The 20,591-nt window shown below is 39.5% G+C and overlaps 1 protein-coding gene across 1 annotated transcript in view; it reads left to right on the top strand.

Moving 5' to 3' along the window:
* The window catches only part of LOC134527769 (neuronal acetylcholine receptor subunit alpha-10-like), a 93,721-nt gene that overhangs the window by 57,763 nt on the left and 15,367 nt on the right, over window positions 1-20,591 (top strand). The window lies entirely within an intron of this gene.

Genomic DNA, 20,591 nt, shown 5'->3' with positions numbered 1-20,591 from the left:
AGAAGAAACCTCTGGCGGAGGTATATCTTACTGCAGTCTAATGAGCGGCATGATTTTTTCCCCACAAAATATACCCGCCCCTAGCTATTACCTACAAAAGAGAAGGAACTTACCAACAAGGATGTTGTGTACATACTGGATGTAGGTGACATTGGAATATACATCACCAAAGAGACAGATGATTGTGTTTGTAACTGAATTATATCAATGGTGGGTGTTAAGTGTCTCTGCTGAGGATCATGTTTGTGAGTGAAATTGCATACACACTTCGAAGAAAGGACAGACGTTATGCTGGATGCTGCATGTTCCAAAAAAATCGACTGAACATACACGAGGATAAATAACAAGGAACCACACATTGCTGAATGTGTTAAATACCTTACCTTATAGGCATGGACCCAGGCTGCTGATAACATTGCTCTGAAAAAATCGTAGAGCGGATGTTAATTCTCCATTTATTTCTTGTTAAGTGAGACACTTGTAGTGTCGAGAATCTACAGTTTAGATTGTGTGTTCCCGGTTAACTCATGACCGGTTTGGCCGAGCCCATAGCAATATTGTAGGTTTCAGGTAGGTGTCGAAGAAAGACTTCCTATGCAGTCGTTACCAAGGTACGACTTCCAAAAACATTATTTCTACAGTTTTCCGTTTTATGATCCACAGCTCCAAAAACCATTGTCAACACAAAAGTTTATAAAGGTTATACATTAGTAAAACGTTTTTATGGTCACGATAACTGCCGTAATATTTAGGTACAAATTAGTTTCAGACTGGTAGGACATAAAATTTAGCGATGACCAAGTTCATTAAAGAGTAAAATCGGACAAAAGGACTAGAAGTGTTTTTTTTTTTTGGTTTGGGGGTAAAAAAAAGAAAATAATTATAACTCCTTTCATATGAAAAATATATCATTCAGCTTTAGAAACGATAATAGGTGAAGAGATAGGAGTATTGATTGAATGCACGGCAGGCGGCCTTCTCATGGCATCATCCGCAACATAGTGTGTGTTTTGATCCTGGATCATCAAATTTTGATTTTTTGAAATATTATTTTAAGAATATATTTTTAAATGGGGATCCACATTTACTCATCATTGTTGAGGAGTAGCTGGGTATATAAATGTGTAACCTGTAGAAAAGCCTTATTAATGATCAGAAAAATAAAATATCTATGGTTAAAAAAATCGGGGTGGGTAGTATTGCTACACTAACGTAGTTTTTTTTTTTTTACGTGAAAATGTCTCTCGTGAACCATCAGCCCAGTACCTACTGTACTTAATTAGGAATTTTGTTGAAAAAGGCCAAGTTGGTGTCGATTACACTCTCGATTCACTTTATATCCTCACGCAAGTGTCTTGTTTTGTTTTCTGTGCCGCGCACGCAGCGGAAAGAGATGTAAATTCCATTTCTCACTTGGATGCGCAGGATTTTCATAGCGCATTTTCAATCCGCGCCTATCTCTTTGGCGTATCTTTGACATGCACATCTTATAATAAGTAGTGGCGCGCACTCCATCCGCACAGAGAGATGTAGTCGATCGCTGAAAATGACAACTCCTCGTCATATATGTCGTAGATAATATTCTCGGGTATACTCCGCTGACCCAGCGCAATGTCCAAACAATGGTCTTCATTCCACAATATCGTGTGATGTTGAGCATGAATGATCGACTCGGGGGTCCTGTTCACGTCTAGAGGCTCAACCGCCTCGAAAATCTCGTCAGCTACATCAGAACTTGGGCCTGCCACAATGGAGTCACTAGCTGAATGATCGAATACTGACTAGTCAATCGTGATGTTATAATGTTTGTATAACAGTTGGTCAACAGTTACCGCAACCAGGCCTCCACCGTCGATTTCCTCACGTAGTCGCTCAGATAGGTTGACTTGTGCACGATGTTACGTTTTAAATTCACAATAAAGGTTAATCGTCGTGGAGTGTCCTGGGGAGGCATGTACCATGTTCTGAACGTCTAAGGGCATACTTATCACTTTCCTCAAATACGTACCGTAGCTTCCCCCGCGGCGTAAGCAACGTATCTGCATATAAATTCTCGGAGAGATCAGTCGTTCTGTTATTAGATCGAGCTTGGGTAGATGATCGGGCTTGAGTAGATAGACGTAGCAGTTGATTCTGCTCGTCGTTGGAATGTTCCCTGTTTTTCACGATTTCCGACAATTGTTGCAGAGCTCAAAGTTGACCACCTGTTCGTTCGGAAAGTGTATGGTGACAAGGGCTGCCACAGTCACATTTATCCGCTTTAGATGTTATTGAACCATAATCTATCGAATATGCTGCACGCGTACCCAAATTAAATCTCGATAAACTGGCGCCTAAAATGATTATTAGGAGCTGCCAGAGCTATGATAGTGATCCGGATGCTTGTATGGAATGAGCTACTTGGCTGTGGACTTGTATTGGAATCCTTAAGAATGCCCCGTGTATCAGCTTGAGGTGTTTCATTTACTTCGTCTTCACCCATCTGTATCGGGTCTTCATAATTTGAGTTGATTTCAGCCATCCTACCCTCTGTACTGGTCGACTAGTCGGTGGCCCTGAAACAGTGCCCAATGCTTCAATTCTACGGTGCTCACGAAGACGCCTCTCTCGCTCTGTTGGTGAGTTCTGGCGCTCGTTTGGTTCGGTACGAACCGGCCTGAGTCTCAAGCCCTGTCCCGCTGCATCAGGCAATGAATGCTTTTGTGATTGTGCGGCATTTCCTAAAACAAGCCATTTTAGAACTTTTTGTAAACTATCAATCGGCACAACTTTTTGTTTCTGCTTAGTCAAGCTTTTAGAGCAACTCAATATCCACACGACGATGCATGAAAAACTTGTGTAATCCTTTCCATTACGGAGTTATGACTTAATTTTTTGGTCGTGCAGAGTGAATTTCGAGGATCTTTTTCCACTCCCCTCACCGCTCAGTGTCGTAGACGCACTATGGCATGAGTGCAAGCACAGGAAATGTACAGTGGTCTATTTTCAGAATATAGGTAGGTATACGACACTAGGCGATACAACCTTTGAGTCTCGAGATATATTGAGAGTTTTGACAACAACAAAAAAAGTGTTTCATCATTAACTCTGTCAGAGATTAGTATGGAAGCCTTTTTAAAAATGTTTCCAGGTCAAAATTTTCTGCCCCCCATAACAGATTTAATGTCACGAGTGTCTCATACTACACCAGTGAAATGGTACAAATATGGCTTCCAAGTGCAGCTCATCCTCTCAAATTGACTGCCATCCCATTCTTTAAAGTAATATACATAAGCTTATTCTACAATCACATCACAGCAAACATGGATAACATATGCGGTTACGTAAATCACGAAAAGAGTACATCTACAATATCACATATGTACATACTAGTGAAAGATGATGGTGGGAGGGGATAGGGGGATGCATATCGCCCTAACGTTGTAAGAGTTGGTAACCTACGGGCATATATGCTTATGTAGCCTCTCGGACTAAACACTCGAGGACCAACACTCACTCAAAAAAATTAACCCAAGTATTTTAAAGGTCTGTATTACTGGGTTAAAACATATACACTGGTTAAATATTTTGGGCGCCGTGTGAAAAACTTAAAATGCAAAATCTACTGACTCTGATTACCTTTGAGTCTTGAAAGGATAACAATATACGATGAAAGAAATTTAATCTATTAACACTGATTTTATCGAAAATTATCCAAAGTGACACTAATCTTTACCATTAAGGCGATTGGTGCATGGAAAATATTACGACAAAACTAATTTAACTGTACATATTTATTTTTGATGCTTCTTTTTAAGACATAATATACCTAGGATATTTTTAATAAACTTTTTTTTACTGAGTTATGTCATTTTAAATGCATTTATTTTTATTACAAGCCAGAATTATTTAGAAAACACATAATTATGTTAAACTTAAGTATAGTTCAAGAAACGAGTGTACGAATAGGTTTCTGCACATATAAAAGTAAGAAGAAAAAATTTTCATCGTCAAAATTACAGTTTAATATTGACAATTTCCATTGATCACTGCTGGAATACTTCAGGAGCGATTTAAAGAATAAATTTAAATGAAAATGAAAACATAATTGGCAGAACACTATTGAGTTATGTATATATTTTCATATCCTTTTGTTTTTGATACGATCCGACTCAAAACATGCCCTCTGGAGTGACAGTTCTAGTGCTGCGTGTAAAACTCTCGCCGCCGGGAAGAATGTCCCCACGACGTGGCGCTGAGGGCGGCGCTTGTCGCAACCAGGTAGTCCGGCGGAGCTCCGGCCGGCGGGCCGCAGCCTGCGGGTGGGGAGGGGGAAGAATGGGGTGCAGAGGGATGACGAGAGAAGACCGAAGAAACGAAGGGTCTGTCAAGGTCGCGCTCATGGAGCTAATATACAGTAATACATCTGGAGAGGACAAGGGAAGGCCAGCAGAGGATGCACAGTGACACATCCATTAGGTTTTCTCAAAATAAAGTGTAGGCCTACTAACTGTCTCTGCCGTCTCCACAAAAGAAACATCCACTTCTGCTTCGACATCCAGTTGAATGCTGTCATCCTCATCAGTAGGCCTATTTGATGCATCAAATGGTAATGTTATTGCATCTGAATCGAAGGGATTCTTGGCCCCATCGATAGTCGGTTTGATTAGGCTCTGCACTCTCTCACAAATGGGATCCTTACTAACTGTTTTTGAAGGACCTCCACCTGAAAAAATACAGAATTAATTTAGTTATGTGGTGTATATTTTATATCCACTGGTGGTATAGTGTGAAGTGTCTTCTTGACAGTGCAAAGGTTATAGTTCTGATTCCAACTCCACCCAAGATACCTCTTTAATATATTACAATTAATTCAAGTAACTAAAAAAATTGTTATTGCACATGTTTACAATTCGTAAAATTGCATTATGGATAAAAATGCATACAATATTTATTGCTGTACCTAAATATAATGTACCAGGATATACAGACAAAAAATATATTACCTGTTCCAGTTAATACTTGAACTCGTTGATCAGCAGAAGTCTTTCGCGTGTGCTTTTTGAGATTCTCCCACACCGCTTTTAAATTTTCTGCAGTCCTGTGATGTTCTCCAGACATACAATTGAAAGTATCTGCAAGTATTTGCCACTGCTTCATTTTTTGTTGCTGTGAAACACCATCTGTTTTTTTTATTTTCAATGATATTGAAATGTTCAGTTACTAAATCTAAAAGAATGTATTTCTCCTGCTGCGATGTATTTTTATTTCTCTGCTTCTTTGATAAATTACAGCCTTGGCTCACCATAGTAGCCTACTAAATTTCTAGCCAAACTTTGATAACGAAAGGTGTTTACAAACAGAAAATCGCGATAATTTCAGAAGATCGAGTTAAACTTATCTCGATTTTCTCAGAGAAAGATAATATGTGGTGAAACACATATAACTTTATCGAGATAGAAATGGAAGATTAACTTTTTATCTCGATAACATTATCGGGATTTTCAACTCGACTGGTGAAACCGGCCCTTAGTCGAAAGAGTTACAGACGGACAGACAAACAAACATACAGGTGAAGCTAATATAAAGCATGTAATAAAATACGCATCTGTCGCCCATTTACTTTAAATACAGAATTATAAACTACATATTGTGAAAACATTCTGCAGCAGTTTTTGCTGAACGGAAAAACACGGATGAGAAGACAGACGAAATGTGTTTGGTAAGTGATTTTTCGTCAAATGAAATGGAACAGGACAGTGCTTATCAGAATGAAATTACAGAACTACTTTTGTGCAAGGAAATGTATTTTACAAAGACATTTCAAGAGAAATCACCTTTAAATGAAATAGATCTTGCTGACATGAAAGAAATAGACTTAGATTTAGAGGCCAGGCCCCTTTCAAGTGACGAAATTTCTCTTGAAGGGCTGAAATATGTTTCTGGCTATATAGCTCACCGTTTCAGAAATAAATATCCTGACCTAGAGGTGGGTCGAAAAGTATCAACATGATACTTTGGCACTGATACGCGCCTGTATCAGGAACGGCAAACGAGTACACTTGAAAAGTATCAAGTACTTTAGTATCAGTTCAGAATTCGCCTGGAACAACACCACGGCCAATGTGCGCGTGCGCAGAACACGATCGCAGAATATGACGGTCACTTGGGCGGAGCTTTGAAAGGGGAGGGAGCAGGAACGACGAATAAGGGATAAAGAAGGGAAATAATGTAGGGGAGGAAGCGCAGGGGAAGGCGTTGAAGGAGAGGCGCAAAGCGAAATTGTTACGAGTCGTTTGGTTATTGTTCCACATCAAAGTACTCTCAGTGCGCAGTGCGTGCACAGTCTCGTTCAATAATAAAACTAATGAAATTTTAATATTAAAAAGTACATTAATACAAGATATAATATTTATATTTGTGCACCTAACAGCTATGAAAATGCAAATAAATTCTCAGTTGACACTAATAACAGATGTAATCAACAGATGGACTTTTTTTCCGAAAACAATTAGTAACTAGTGTTTTCATACATTAAAAGATTACGATTTTATCAAAAATAAAAAATAAAAAAAACAGATACGTACATTAGTGAGCATACTATATCAATGTTTACGTTTCAAATGTTTCTTCAGATTAGTCGATGATGATTTATAACTCAGTTTTTGTTTACACAAATTACAATTAGCAAACTCATTATTTTCCGTAAAAAAATTCCACACAAATGAAGTCTTTTTCCTGCACTTATCCATTCCTTATTTCACTATAAAGATACTAACTACAAAGCATGACAGCCCGCAACAATGTACATGGTGGTAATTAATACACGGCCAGGACGAACTACAGTGAATGTTGAACTGATTGATACTGGCTGTATCAGGCGGGCATGAGAGTAACAGAGGTAGAGAATTACCGGGCGTGATAAATAATGTATCAGAGACAACGATACCTTTTTACGCTGGTGATGACGGCACGGAGGATGTGTACCCTGTAACGAGAATGCTGATACCTTGTCAGTAGTATAGGAATGGGGCGCCGAGGACAGGCCTTAAGGCTGTGGAGCCGAGAGCCGATCCGCCATCTTGGATTTGTGACGTCACGGCGGCAAAAATTCCTCAAAATTCCTCAAAAATGACTCAAAATGACTCAAAATTTCCCGTTTTAAGAAAAAATTTCCCGTTTTCGAGGGAAAAATCTCCGTTTCGAGGGAAAATTTCCCGATTTAGTCCTTAAAAATCCCAACGGCTAGAAATGTCCTGATAGAGGCTTAAGCATCCTTAACTCAAGCCTCAGTTAAGCCTCTATCAGGATGTGACCTTGACCTTTGACCTTGACCCCGACGGCCATCTTCGATCCACCATCTTGGATGACGTCATTTCGTTTTCTCGAACATTCCGGCATTGTGTTATCGGCCATTTTGAATTATGAAGTCACCGTTGCAATTTACGTTACGGCCGCCATCTTTAAATTTATTATCCGATTTTAATGGAAAAAAAATTAAAAATTATAAAAAAAATTAAATAATAAAATTTTTAATAAAATATTTAAAAAACAAACATTTACAACACGGAGCTCGGAGTCCTCGGTTCAAACCCGACGAGTGCAAAAAAATAAAAATGGCGACCGATCCTTCCCCCGAGGTGGCTGCAGGCATACTGACTCCTTCCACTTTTTTTTTCAAAGCATATATATATCGTCAGGTAGTATGACATCATGTCCGCCATCTTGTCTTCATCCACTGGAGACCACCATCTTGTTTTCGTCTGCTAGAGTGTGCCGATATCATGTAGTATAATTATCTGGTCACCACACCTTTGACCTTGACCTTGAACTTTAACCTTGACCTTGAAATTTGACCTTGACCTTGAACTTTGACCTTGACCTTGAACTTTGACCTTGACCTTGAAATTTGACCTTGACCTTGAAATTTGACCTTGAAAATTGACCTTGACCTTTAAATTTGACCTTGACCTTGAACTTTGACCTTGACCTTGAAATTTGACCTTGAACTTGAAATTTGACCTTGACCTAGAAATTTGACATTGACCTTGAAATTTTACTTTGTCCTTGAAATTTGACTTTGTCCTTGATGTCCATCACGGATCCATCATTTTATGTTCAGTACATGCTACCAGGAGCGACCACCTGCTGGAGTACACCATCTTGTGCGTGTACTCGTATTACCATCATGATAGTTTTATTCTAACATGCTACAGTGCAGTAATCATTTATTATTACTGAGGTACCCACCATCTTGAAATTTGACCGCCATCTTGAAATCATGTAATTATTTAGCTAGAAATGCGGGAAAAATTCCAATAGTCTCCGAAAAAATCATTTATTAATTTACAAATCGAATCGATGGATCCCTGTCCACGGTTCGATTCTTGACCAGAGACAGTTGTAACTAATTATTAAATAAATGTTAGGTTCTGTTTTCCATTACCTTTCGCGGAGTTTATTAATCATTCACTCTACGAAAATCAACTCAAGTCAATATACCGGACCAACGAATTAAATCAGTGCCGATTAGCCTATTATGAAAGTCTAATTTTTCAATAATCTGAATAACATATAAGCCGTTCAGGTACAAAGCCACACATATAGATCAATTGCCTTCAGTCCATGAGACCGAGTCATGTCATTATCAGACGTATAGGCTAGTCATTTCAGGACCACATGACCTTCGTAATCCATCGTGACATTTTTATACATTCTAAAGGACCAAGTAACCATGTAAAATATTTTAGTAACACCAAGAGGTGATAAACTAGTAAATATTCAATCACTACATTTTGTACTACGCGCAATCAACAAAAAAGGAAGCACCAACAACGAAAAGACAGCACCACCAACGAAAAGGCAGCACATTTGGAAGCACCGACTACGAAAAGGCAGCACATTTGGAAGCACCGACAACGAAAAGGCAGCACATTTGGAAGCACCGACAACGAAAAGGCAGCACATTTGGAAGCACCGACAACGAAAAGGCAGCACATTTGGAAGCACCGACTACGAAAAGGCAGCACATTTGGAAGCACCGACTACGAAAAGGCAGCACATTTGGAAGCACCGACAACGAAAAGGCAGCACATTTGGAAGCACCGACAACGAAAAGGCAGCACATTTGGAAGCACCGACAACGAAAAGGCAGCACATTTGGAAGCACCGACTACGAAAAGGCAGCACATTTGGAAGCACCGACTACGAAAAGGCAGCACATTTGTAAGCACCGACAACGAAAAGGCAGCACATTTTGAAGCACCGACAACGAAAAGGCAGCACATTTGGAAGCACCGACAACGAAAAGGCAGCACATTTGGAAGCACCGACTACGAAAAGGCAGCACATTTGGAAGCACCGACAACGAAAAGGCAGCACATTTGGAAGCACCGACTACGAAAAGGCAGCACATTTGGAAGCACCGACAACGAAAAGGCAGCACATTTGGAAGCACCGACAACGAAAAGGCAGCACATTTGGAAGCACCGACAACGAAAAGGCAGCACATTGGAAGCACCGAAAACGAAAAGGCAGCACATTTGGAAGCACCGACAACGAAAAGGCAGCACATTTGGAAGCACCGACTACGAAAAGGCAGCACATTTGGAAGCACCGTCATCGAAAAGGCAGCACATTTGGAAGCACCGACAACGAAAAGGCAGCACATTTGGAAGCACCGACAACGAAAAGGCAGCACATTTGGAAGCACCGACAACGAAAAGGCAGCACATTTGGAAGCACCGACAACGAAAAGGCAGCACATTGGAAGCACCGAAAACGAAAAGGCAGCACATTTGGAAGCACCGACAACGAAAAGGCAGCACATTTGGAAGCACCGACAACGTAAAGGCAGCACATTTGGAAGCACCGACAACGAAAAGGCAGCACATTTGGAAGCACCGACAACGAAAAGGCAGCACATTTGGAAGCACCGACAACGAAAAGGCAGCACATTTGGAAGCACCGACAACAAAAAGGCAGCACATTTGGAAGCACCGACAACGAAAAGGCAGCACATTTGGAAGCACCGACAACGAAAAGGCAGCACATTTGGAAGCACCGACAACGAAAAGGCAGCACATTTGGAAGCACCGACAACGAAAAGGCAGCACATTTGGAAGCACCGACAACGAAAAGGCAGCACATTTGGAAGCACCGACAACGAAAAGGCAGCACATTTGGAAGCACCGACAACGAAAAGGCAGCACATTTGGAAGCACCGACAACGAAAAGGCAGCACATTTGGAAGCACCGCCAACGAAAAGGCAGCACATTTTGGATGCATCATCGAATAAGGAAGCACATTTGGAAGCTCCATCAACTAAAAAAGGCAAAAAGGAAGCACAAGTTACGAGATCTAAGTCTTAGTAAGAAATCATAATACAAGAAATAAAAACATTACATTCTTATAATTTAAATTATTTATTTTATTGCTTTACATTATACAAATGCAAGTAAAACAAGTCAATATTGTATGTAGCCAGCATTCCTCAGTTCCTTGAGTATGAAGGATATTTCTTTGATGCACGAATAGTTTCCTGCACAAAGCGAACCATGTAGAAGTCTTAGCCGGTCAACCAATATGTTTGGATCTTTCCATGATGTGTAATCATTCTCTTCTACCACCATCTTCCTTGCACCTTTATAATAAATATTATGATCTCTGGTGTCTTCCGTTTTACCACCAACCTCAGGGTAACTTTCATGTTTGAGACGGTGATCATCACAAGCTTGATCAGATTTATTTAATATATCTCGTTTCCATCGTTTCGGTCTCAGGACACCGCCACATTCTTCGATCTTGGCAGCTTTAGGTGCTTCATCATAGTCTATGTCTTTGTCAACAGCCTCAGAGTCACTGTAACAATCACCGTAGAAGGAATCGTCTTCACCCAATTCACCGTAATAATTCAATGTTGATGATGTTGAAGTGTCTTCATCGTCTTCGTGCTTCCTTTTTAGGAGTCCATCATTTTTACAAAGTAGGAAAGATCTACTTGAATTCGGCTGGAATATATTCTCACTTTTCACGTTAAGGATTCTTCCATTGTCTTCATTCTTCCGTAAATCATCAACCTTCTTCAATTTAAGTTCTTTGTCGAGATCGGAAGAGCCAAGAAAATTATTGTCGTAATGCAGATCACTCTTCCTTAGGCTAGTAGATTCATCGTTGTCCTCTAGCTTGTACGCAGGCTTGGCGCTACAAGTTCTGCCATGTCTTTTTAGGCTCTCTCTCCGCGTAAACGACTTGCTACATCGAACACAACTTATCATATTGCGCAGTGGATTTTTAACACAGTCATTCTTCTCGTGTTGTCTTTTATTCTTTCTCAAGATAAACTCTTTACTGCAAAACTTACACCTATGTTCTTTCGATACAGCGTCAGATCCCAAATCAGAATTCATATTAGTTACTGAGACTAATGCCAGATACCAATTGAGTGTTTTAAATTAGATTCAATACATAAATAGAAATTTTTTCATATTTCATCAGCGAGAATTAATATATCTCATGCAAAAGTACTTTATGCATGTAGTTCTGCTTTTCAACAACAGATGTCGCCACATGTTGCTTGCAGGTAAATAATATTTAGTTCTTTTATGCGGGATGCGGGATGCTCACTAACGATCGCAAAAGAAGGATGGCTTCGTTAGACTCCAAGGAAAAGGAAGTTCGTCTTGCATGTTGGTGCTCCACAGATGTCTCATGGCGTAATATTAATTTGACTGAGTAATGATATTTGTTAATTCCACCTGATAAAAATATTGCAAGTTTTGATTTAGTAGCAGAAATTATCGAATTAAATGTAACTCTAAATAAAATGACATGTCTCATTATAACAAAAAAAAAATCCATGCAGAGAGCGGTTTCTCAGAATAGTCAGAAAAACTTGAAGAAACCACAGGAATGATTGCAAGAACACGGGAAAAACCATCAAAATATTGTCAAGAATAATCAGGAGCACACTGAGAAAACCACTATAATATTAACAATAATAATCGGAAGCACACGGAGAAAACCATCATAATATTGACCAGATTAATCGGAAGCACACAGAGAAAACCACCACATGTTTTCTTTGATATCATAAAATTACAAGAAAAAATATTTAAAAATAAAAATAAATTAATAAAAAATTAAAAAAATGCATAAATTTCTGGCTTGTAAACTTATCATTGTTGAGCAAAGATAGAGTTGCTCGGTGCTTCCAAATGTGCTGCCTTTTCGTAGTCGGTGCTTCCAAATGTGCTGCCTTTTCGTTGTCGGTGCTTCCAAATGTGCTGCCTTTTCGTTTTCGGTGCTTCCAATGTGCTGCCTTTTCGTTGTCGGTGCTTCCAAATGTGCTGCCTTTTCGTTGTCGGTGCTTCCAAATGTGCTGCCTTTTCGTTGTCGGTGCTTCCAAATGTGCTGCCTTTTCGTTGTCGGTGCTTCCAAATGTGCTGCCTTTTCGTTGTCGGTGCTTCCAATGTGCTGCCTTTTCGTTGTCGGTGCTTCCAAATGTGCTGCCTTTTCGTTGTCGGTGCTTCCAAATGTGCTGCCTTTTCGTTGTCGGTGCTTCCAAATGTGCTGCCTTTTCGATGACGGTGCTTCCAAATGTGCTTCCTTTTCGTAGTCGGTGCTTCCAAATGTGCTGCCTTTTCGTTGTCGGTGCTTCCAAATGTGCTGCCTTTTCGTTTTCGGTGCTTCCAATGTGCTGCCTTTTCGTTGTCGGTGCTTCCAAATGTGCTGTCTTTTCGTTGTCGGTGCTTCCAAATGTGCTGCCTTTTCGTTGTCGGTGCTTCCAATTGTGCTGCCTTTTCGTTGTCGGTGCTTCCAAATGTGCTGCCTTTTCGTTGTCGGTGCTTCCAAATGTGCTGCCTTTTCGTAGTCGGTGCTTCCAAATGTGCTGCCTTTTCGTTGTTGGTGCTTCCAAATGTGCTGCCTTTTCGTTATCGGTGCTTCCAAATGTGCTGCCTTTTCGTTGTCGGTGCTTCCAAATGTGCTGCCTTTTCGTAGTCGGTGCTTCCAAATGTGCTGTCTTTTCGTAGTCGGTGCTTCCAAATGTGCTGCCTTTTCGTTGTCGGTGCTTCCAAATGTGCTGCCTTTTCGTTGTCGGTTCTTCCAAATGTGCTGCCTTTTCGTTGTCGGTGCTTCCAAATGTGCTGCCTTTTCGTAGTCGGTGCTTCCAAATGTGCTGCCTTTTCGTAGTCGGTGCTTCCAAATGTGCTGCCTTTTCGTTGTCGGTGCTTCCAAATGTGCTGCCTTTTCGTTGTCGGTGCTTCCAAATGTGCTGCCTTTTCGTAGTCGGTGCTTCCAAATGTGCTGCCTTTTCGTTGGAGGTGCTGTCTTTTCGTTGTTGGTGCTTCCTTTTTTGTTGATTGCGCGTAGTACAAAATGTAGTGATTGAATATTTACTAGTTTATCACCTCTTGGTGTTACTAAAATATTTTACAAGGTTACTTGGTCCTTTAGAATGTATAAAAATGTCACGATGGATTACGAAGGTCATGTGGTCCTGAAATGACTAGCCTATACGTCTGATAATGACATGACTCGGTCTCATGGACTGAAGGCAATTGATCTATATGTGTGGCTTTGTACATGAACGGCTTATATGTTATTCAGATTATTGAAAAATTAGACTTTCATAATAGGCTAATCGGCACTGATTTAATTCGTTGGTCCGGTATATTGACTTGAGTTGATTTTCGTAGAGTGAATGATTAATAAACTCCGCGAAAGGTAATGGAAAACAGAACCTAACATTTATTTAATAATTAGTTACAACTGTCTCTGGTCAAGAATCGAACCGTGGACAGGGATCCATCGATTCGATTTGTAAATTAATAAATGATTTTTCGGAGACTATTGGAATTTTTCCCGCATTTCTAGCTAAATAATTACATGATTTCAAGATGGCGGTCAAATTTCAAGATGGTGGGTACCTCAGTAATAATAAATGATTACTGCACTGTAGCATGTTAGAATAAAACTATCATGATGGTAATACGAGTACACGCACAAGATGGTGTACTCCAGCAGGTGGTCGCTCCTGGTAGCATGTACTGAACATAAAATGATGGATCCGTGATGGACATCAAGGACAAAGTCAAATTTCAAGGACAAAGTAAAATTTCAAGATCAAAGTCAAATTTCTAGGTCAAGGTCAAATTTCAAGTTCAAGGTCAAATTTCAAGGTCAAGGTCAAATTTCAAGGTCAAGGTCAATTTTCAAGGTCAAGGTCAAATTTCAAGGTCAAGGTCAAAGTTCAAGGTCAAGGTCAAATTTCAAGGTCAAGGTCAAAGTTCAAGGTCAAGGTCAAAGGTGTGGTGACCAGATAATTATACTACATGATATCGGCACACTCTAGCAGACGAAAACAAGATGGTGGTCTCCAGTGGATGAAGACAAGATGGCGGACATGATGTCATACTACCTGACGATATATATATGCTTTGAAAAAAAAAGTGGAGGGAGGAAGTATGCCTGCAGCCACCTCGGGGGAAGGATCGGTCGCCATTTTTATTTTTTTGCACTCGTCGGGTTTGAACCGAGGACTCCGAGCTCCGTGTTGTAAATGTTTGTTTTTTAAATATTTTATTAAAAATTTTATTATTTAATTTTTTTTATAATTTTTAATTTTTTTTCATTAAAATCGGATAATAAATTTAAAGATGGCGGCCGTAACGTAAATTGCAACGGTGACGTCATAATTCAAAATGGCCGATAACACAATGCCGGAATGTTCGAGAAAACGAAATGACGTCATCCAAGATGGTGGATCCAAGATGGCCGTCGGGGTCAAGGTCAAAGGTCAAGGTCACATCCTGATAGAGGCTTAACTGAGGCTTGAGTTAAGGATGCTTAAGCCTCTATCAGGACATTTCTAGCCGTTGGGATTTTTAAGGACTAAATCGGGAAATTTTCCCTCGAAACGGGAATTTTTCCCTCGAAAACGGGAAATTTTTTCTTAAAACGGGAAATTTTGAGTCATTTTGAGTCATTTTTGAGGAATTTTGAGGAATTTTTGCCGCCGTGACGTCACAAATCCAAGATGGCGGATCGGCTCTCGGCTCCACAGCCTTAAGGCCTGTCCTCGGCGCCCCATTCCTATATTACTCTTGTCGCTTCCTGAGACCGCTACTGCTCTGATACAAAAGTATCAGAGACTTGTAACTAAGTCCATTACTGTATCAGTATAAGGTTAGAACAGATACCGAAAATTGCTGTAACAACCCACCTCTATCCTGACCTTGCCACTACGGATTTCAATTCGGAGGACGATAGCTGGATACATGTACAATCAAAGGGTAACTTAAAATGTCCCACTAATGAATTTTTTGAATTAATAAAGATCGCTGAAATGTGTTTTGATAATATTCATGGCAACAATTTGTGCAAAAAAGAGCGGATTTTTGAATCACTGACTAAAATTATTTGCGGAACTACTGAAAATAAATATCCAGAAGAAGTTATATACTGTTTTGTCAGGACAAGAACGTATATGCGTATCAAGTATTTGAACATGAAATATTTTATGAACAAGACCAAAAACGCAAAGAAAGAAATAAGATGAGGAAAACTACCCTCTAAGATTTTTCAGTGTGATAGTGTCCACTTTCCTTCACCATAATATGTATGTTCATAATTTATTTACGATGTTTTTTAATTACTATATTTAAGAAAAGCATTTATTGTGAATATCGCAGCAATTATGTAGGGCTTAAGGTATTTATTGTATTCCAAATATTGAGTATGTCATTTTTATTGCCTTTATTAAAAATAATATATATATATATATAAACAATGTAACAAAATTGCGATATTTTTGTATTGCTATTGCAATTTCGTTTCTTGTAAACATTATTGTAGACTTTTTCATATTGAAATTAAATTTGCTATATGGTTGTTTGTATTTTAATTTTACAGTTATAAGATTTTTTATATGTTGTTTACTGTTTACAAACATTTGAAAAACATTTCCTTAAACATATTTCCATTTCCACGGCAATAGTCTTGTTAGCTTTTCGGGTAACTCTTCTACATGGATGATAAGATGGTGCGACATCTAAAACATATCACACCACCTTTACATATCTATAAAACTAAGAGGTGTTTTCTTTACATAATATTAAAGCACAATGTTTCCTTGTGGCGTAGGTGATTTAGAATTTCCATTTATCTAGAAAAATGGGCTTTCAGAATGTTTTTTAACACACAGTGTTTGGGAAGGTTTTTGAAGAAAAAAATTGACTACGCATTTTATTTTTTTGCAGCTGAATTCGGGCACTTGCATGAAATATAATTAATCCGTAGGAAGCGCAATGGTTTAAAGTATTGATGTTGAAGATTTGAAAAGATTTATTGAAATAGTGTGAGAGAATGAGCGAGTTAAGTGAGAAGAGTGCGGGAGTGGCCACAACACGTCTGCGCAGTTGCGGACAAAAAATAATCCATTCCGCCTCTCCATGGCGAAGAATGAGTGAAAGAGAAACCTGATAAACCTTCCCCTCCTCCGGGCACGATAGAACCTTATCGGCTGTGTGTTAGAGGGAGAGCGAATACAACCTTCGAGGTTTTGTTAGTTCCCGCTAGATGGCAGGCCGCAGAGCGACCACCAGCGACACCCTTCCCGTATGAAGGCCATCTCGCCACTGACGAGCTGGAACTAAGCTCCTGACCTCCCTACATAGTAACAGTCACCCACATAGGCATCTAGACTCTTTAGTGGTCATATGATACAAAATTCATTGTTTTCGGGCCTGTGACCGTTTTTTACCGTGCACCAATCGCCTTAAGGTATTCAATGTTTGCGCACATTTAATACAAAATTGAATTTATATGACGATATTTTAAATAACACAATCGATAGAACATTAGCATTTAAAGAACATTAAGAGACCTGGTAAACAGTCTCATTTGTGTATGAATTTACATTAAATAAATTATAAGTTGACTTGAAGCAAACAAAAGTTAATTCAAGGATTAATAGTCAACTTTGTGCACTCTAACTAAAACTCTGGTAGAAAAATAAAAGTAAAATTGAGAATCTTATTAACACTACGGGAACCACTGATGGCCGGTTTCACCAATGTCCCCTAACTTTTAAGGGCTGCTTAAGGCATGTGTAAGGGCTGCCTAGCACATTGAATCGTTTCACCAACAGTTAAGGAACTCTTAAGTAATCTTAAGCATCCCTTAGTTTAAGTGGTGGAAATCGGGCCCCTAACTATTTAAGCGGCACTTACTGTCACAAAACAAGAAAAATAAAATGGATGCCGTGGAGGAATACGAACTAGCCGAAGATGTATATTTTATTTTTGATATAAATGTTATTGTTGAAGTTGTGGAACATTTTTAAGGTGAACTTAATGTGAAATCTTTTATTATAAATACATTCGAGAATGTTCGCATACTCCACTTTTATTTAAGAACTCATTTAATAAGGAAGTAATTAAAGGTTTTTCTTTTGAAAAGTCTTAAAAGAACATTTATTACAAAAATTTTGTATGTCCTAACGGAAATAAACTGATATTTTTTTATTTTATTTTCATCTGCTATTAAAATTTAGTTTAAACTTAGACAAAATTACAATAGCGAATAAATTCTCCCATGCTGCGTCCTTTTCTTTGCTCGAAACAGCATCCGTCCTCTTATTTTCTATTATATTTTTATGCCTCTCAACTAGGCTCAACACCTTTATTTTCTCATCAGAAGAAAAGTTTTGCGTTTTCATTCTCTTTGTTTAAAACATTTTCACACTACTTTGCAACGACCATATAGCTACTACTTTCTGTGAAAATACACTAACATCGTAACATCCAATTACCGCGAAATTAATAAACATTCAGATATTTGTTTACTGTTTAGTAAAAATATTTGATTGGCTTATGTATGTCACGTGACAACAAGTTCGAAGTACCAACCTGAAAACTATTAGTACTTATATCTGTACGAACCCTCGCTCTATGGCAAGCCAGTCCCTAACTAAGCAACCCCTACATAAGTGAATGTTACGATGGTGAAAACCAATTTCGTGAGAATTGACTTTAAGGAACGCCTAAACTTAAGCAGTCCTTTGCTGAGGGTGTGTTTAGGAGGCGTTGGTGAAAACGGCCCTGAGCTTTTTGTTAGGGCAAAATCAACAAAGAAAAGAAAACTAATTATATAAATTAACTGTCAGATGTTGCTAGCAAATATACATGTGTACAAAACACCAAAATATAACTAATCTGAATATTCTATAATTAAATAAACATAACCCAACACCATACTTTGAGGTCCATTGATTTACATGTAATACACTTTTGGTGGTAATGTCGACCAAATCGTTCAACCTTTACGGCAAATCACGTACAGCCCAGAACGACGTCCGAAGTAGTGGAACCATGTTGGTCCCGACGATCTGCTACTCTTGAAGATAGTTTGCCGTCGTACAATTTAACGTCCTCGTTCACAATAATGTCTTTATGTAACGATGTCTTCAGAATTAACCGGTATGATAGTGCCTCTTCATTTAGGTATGCACTAATTTTGTAAACGGTCACAGTAAAAAATTATCCAATTTTAACAGTAGACACCGATGGAGAGATACAAACTTGAAATTAATATAAATAGAAGAGTTCTACAAACTCAAAAGCAGCTTCTTCCAAATTCTCACTAGGACGAAGTTTTTGTAGTCGTCTGGCCATCTTCCAACGTTAATATTATGAAAATAGTATCAATATTTTCTCAGTACTTCACATAGTAAACCGTTCAACAGCAATAGTGATATAAATTTCACAATTTTAGTGGTAATTAAGACTGTTTGTACTCAATAACTTATCCCTCGTACAATAGCCATGTTAATCCTCTTTTAATTCAAACTTCGTTCTTCCGAATGTTTTTCTTTTCTTTCAATAAAAACAAAACCTCATATTTTTGTCCATAGCATAATTTAGCTGGTGATATCAACTAGCTTTACATATTGGTTTTTAATAAGTAAAATTAACCATAGAATAATGAATAAATATCAATACATCTAATAAATTGATGCGAGTTTTTCTTTGCTATAAGGTATTACCTTATAACGTTATGGAAAAATATGCGCAATATCTCGGTGAAGTTAGTACTTACGCTAGTTTGGGTGATGCAAAGTGAGCTGTCAACACCTGGAATTACAAACAACAAAGTTAATGAGGTTTATTGAGAATGAGAGTGTAACAGCCCAAACCTCTTGTTGATGTAAGGTTCTTGAATATGAATATATATATATATATAGACGTCGTCCGACCGAAGGCCACCCTAAAGCCCGACCTGCAACCGCCAGTATCCGACCTCGCTAACAGAACGTGCCCCTAGCCATGGCCCACCCGAGTCAGACGAGCGCCGCGGGACTTAGGTATTATCAACGCCCTTAACGTAATCGGCAAGACAAACCGAGTCATGTACACAGTAAATTCACTAAACTTTAATGAACCCGCCACTTTGAATTAACAACACTGTGCAACACAAGTGCGACGTAGGAGTGCCCGGGCCACTCACGTGTAGTTTTTTACTAAAACAGCTGTGAGTGCACCCCTTGCGGCCTTCAGCCTGAATTCAATAGTGTAATATGTGATGTAACTCAAACCGCCCGAAATTAGCATTTATCATTCACCACTGGAGTAGTTATCAAGCAACAAACAGTCTCCAGTGTGACTCTAATAATTCAAACTTATTTTATACAAATTTATTAAATGTCATTTCTAAAACATATATATTAAGTTAATCATTAAGTTTTATTGTGTGAATTAAGAGCCACTTGCTTTAGAAACTCTGGCGCGACAGGGAGCTCACCCCTCCCCTCGCGCCAGAGCCAGACGCCAGTACAGCGCGACTCGTGGACCGGGACGGACGCACGTCCCACGGGGAGTCATCATCTCTTTGTCTTCATCGAACTTCCATCTGGTAATTATAGTCAGACCCCGAAACCTTTTTTAACTACTCCCCGTATGCGCCCGGTCCTTTTCCGGTGTAGGGCCTAACCCAGCCGCGTCAACTTAACACGCCCCACACAACGCATTACGTGGGGCCGTGCAATATACGATACGGGCCGACTCCCGCCACCACAGAATTTAATTAATCGCCAAGTGCACAGGCACTGGCTACAGCTAATCGTAGACGTTTCTTAAGTTAATAGCAAGCCGCGGTCCACACAGGTGGGCCCGCACGTCGCCGTTCACCAATTACGGGATTAGCCGACTCTAATCAAACACTCTCCCTCAACCACGACTGGCGTGAGGACGTAACGTTAGTGACGGTGCGTCAGAGCGCCTAGTGTATAATTGACAGTGTACTTTATGTAGGGAAATCGTGTGAATGTAATTGCAAGTGTAATTTGCCAACGTAATTAAAAGTACACTCCGCATACTCCGTGCGCGACGTGTGAACGATAGTGCAAAGCCGTGTAAGTTATTTTTGAACCTCACCAATCCAGTTAGGGATCAGCGTCCTATGCTGTGTAGGGCCAGTGGGGCAACAGGCATTAGGGATCCCTAACTTCATCACCACCACCGCCGTTCCTAGTGGGCCACGCAGGGGCCTTCGAACCTCACGACCCACCTCGTGGCTAACCACCGCATTAGCCTGGCGCCCTCCCGGACACATT

This window comes from Bacillus rossius, chromosome 1 (genome assembly GCF_032445375.1).
Source record: "Bacillus rossius redtenbacheri isolate Brsri chromosome 1, Brsri_v3, whole genome shotgun sequence".
Classification (NCBI taxonomy): domain Eukaryota; kingdom Metazoa; phylum Arthropoda; class Insecta; order Phasmatodea; family Bacillidae; genus Bacillus; species Bacillus rossius.
Note: the sequence above shows the minus strand (reverse complement) of the source record. Positions and strands in the feature narration are given on the sequence as shown.